This window comes from Dreissena polymorpha, chromosome 13, assembly GCF_020536995.1.
Source record: "Dreissena polymorpha isolate Duluth1 chromosome 13, UMN_Dpol_1.0, whole genome shotgun sequence".
Classification (NCBI taxonomy): Eukaryota; Metazoa; Mollusca; class Bivalvia; order Myida; family Dreissenidae; genus Dreissena; species Dreissena polymorpha.
Window position 1 is genome coordinate 43,573,337 of NC_068367.1, and position 2,994 is coordinate 43,576,330.

Genomic DNA, 2,994 nt, shown 5'->3' on the forward strand with positions numbered 1-2,994 from the left:
CGGCTAGAATAAGCGTTCAGTGACCTATTATTAGATTAAACACAATGTGATATAAGTAAGTAAGTCTACTTACTCTGTTTTTTTTTCCATAAATTGCGAATAACAGAACCAAAAACATATTCTTACTTCGAAGATATGGAACGTAATTCTTCATACTATGGCATTTCGTGTTTAAATATCAGTATGACAAAAGACAACACTGAAATCAGCACATGTTCACGTATAATTCATGATAAACAGAATGCGGTTATTATTATTTTTTAATTTGAATCAACCTATCTGAACACATACAAAACGAAACAACGTTCACAAAATCACTATGTTTAAGTGAAAAGTGATACTACCAAGTTTGATAATAATTAGAAAACAACACTTATGCGCAAGTTTATTTATTAGGTTGGTGTAATATATCCCACGTTTTAATTCTCTTTTTTATTCATGATTCCGGAAATACAAAGCATATAATTTAAAAAGATATGCATCAAAGTTATTGTTATTGCAATACAATCAAAACGCAGAGGGACAATAAACAAAGTATGACATATTCTTAGCTTTCATTCCATCATCATATGATGGAAAACATATTCTGATAAAATTGCAAAATTGTAATAAATTATGACATTGTGGCCATATTTGTATGTCGCTATTTGTGGAAAGAAATAACTTACAAGTATTTCCAAATCCATATATCTGTAAATACTGCTTAATATTACGTTCCAAAACGATCAACCCATCAAAGCTGTTATATGAAATCTGCTTATCTGAGCAATTAGTTTTTGCTTTTATTTTGATTATTGTTGACAATAATCCCGACGATTTTATAGATTATCAAATACAAAGATATGTACTGGAGAAGACATATTTTGTCTACTTAAATTATATCAAAATGTTGCAACAAATTTTACTCACACACTAAATTATACGTGACTTCATCCATTGTCATTATTGTGGGTGCAGGCTGAACAGTAAGTAATGGATGACGGTATTCATAATTCATATTTTACACAATTGAACCTATGCCATAAATTGTTTGGTATTCGAGTTGATTAAAAACCATTTGATAATGCTTTTTAAAAATAAAATCATGTGCTATGATATGCTACTCATAAGAAGTAGTGTACTGTTCACTCAGTGTTGTTGAAATATCTGTTACGAAAATACCTAGCAAACATAATCCGAATTTAGGGCTGTCGAAATATATTTTACATGTTAATGATTTTTTTTTTAATTTTAGCACACAAGTTTAACCTATAACTGTCAAATGTTAATGTAAAACCTACTTAAATTTTAATCGAAGACGTAAATACAATAGGATATACTAACATTTAAAGCATAACCTCATCAACAATTGCATTACTCTTCGCACAATGTTGTAGTTACAGCAGCCATAAAATATTTACCCAAATTATGAAGAGGACATATTTCAATGGACATATTCAACGTAGCTCATTTTTCTTTACATTTTTTATCAATTCACATGACATAATCTGTAATTCGATTTGTATTCTTCACATGTACATAACACTTTGCTATAACTGGTAAATTACTAAAATTAATGCTGAACACATGCTGTTAACTATACAGTTAGCTGCGATTCGAAAACTTCGTTAAGGGGCATCATTTCAGTAAACAATGTGCTGGTTGTGGCGCAAATAGATACAAATTTCAATTTCCTTAATAAAACACTTTTTTATGTGATTTTAATGTCGGTCTGTGGGCACAACATGGGCATAAATGATCCAATAAAAACAAATACTTTTGTTATATAAACATGTCAGATGATAGCTCGGTTTTGCCTCCATGTAATTGATTAGTATAAAGTCGGTCTGTGGGTGAAACATTTTAGTAAACAGTGATTTAATAATATCTGGAAAAAATACGTGCGTAGTAGTAATGGTGATAACTTATTCCGAAAGATATGCTACGTTTTATGGATTTGCAGGTGAATCTTTTGCAATGATTATTCCCGGATAATTCGCCGTGTCTTTCCGCCATGACCCTTATTGCATCTTTTCCATATTCGCAATAACCAAGTTCAAGACGAAATGTCAGGTTATGATTTAAAATGGTATATGTTTGATGCATACGAATTTTGCTACCATGGTTATGCTCAAATAAAAATATATATTGAAAGCCCGTGCCATTTTATAAATGCCTTGGTGTTCGAAAACTATCGATACAGATATTCAGACGAAATGCTTAATTAAATGTTTTTTTCTAGATGAACACAATGAACAAATGACTGCTTTGATGTCATACTTTGCACTCAAAAAAACTTGCTTGTTTACTGCCTTTGTCAACATGTCGCCGCTGCAACTGTTGTCTTAATGTTTTATCAAGTAATGTTTTGGCCACAGCTGATAAAAGTTGACAATTCAGAAAACTTTGACAAGATGACGTAACAGATTGTAAGGCGAATCAAAAGTGCAATAACGGAATGCGCATGGCTATAGTAGTAATTTAGCAATTATGTATCCTGTAGCTATTCAGATAAAGGCAAATACTTTGTAAAATGTACATATATTGAGAATTTCTCTTGAATTGAAATACCTAGATATTTTAATACGTAGAAAAAAATATTTCAGACGCTCACCAAAATCATTTTTGACATAACATGTAATTTTTAACTTAAAGTTTGTAAGCATGGAACTTTGAAAATAACATTGGTTGGTTAGTTAGTTTCGCCTAAGTTATAGATTAGCAACAACAACAACCAAATAGTTATAATCAGATTAAATGCGTATTTGGGATTCCTTTGGAGACGCGATAGAAATTGACTGGCGTTGAAATGAACGCGTTGAAATTATTTAACTTTGATGGTTTTTCAACCATATTAGTTAAGGCAGTTCTATGTATAAGCATCTAGTTATGTTTTATTTGAAACAATGGACACCATGGTTGTCATTTTTGAAAGCTGTGACCTACAGCTATAAAAACCATATCATGGGGTTTCTACTTCCTCCTTTTTTTCGATAAATTATAAGAGTAAAATAG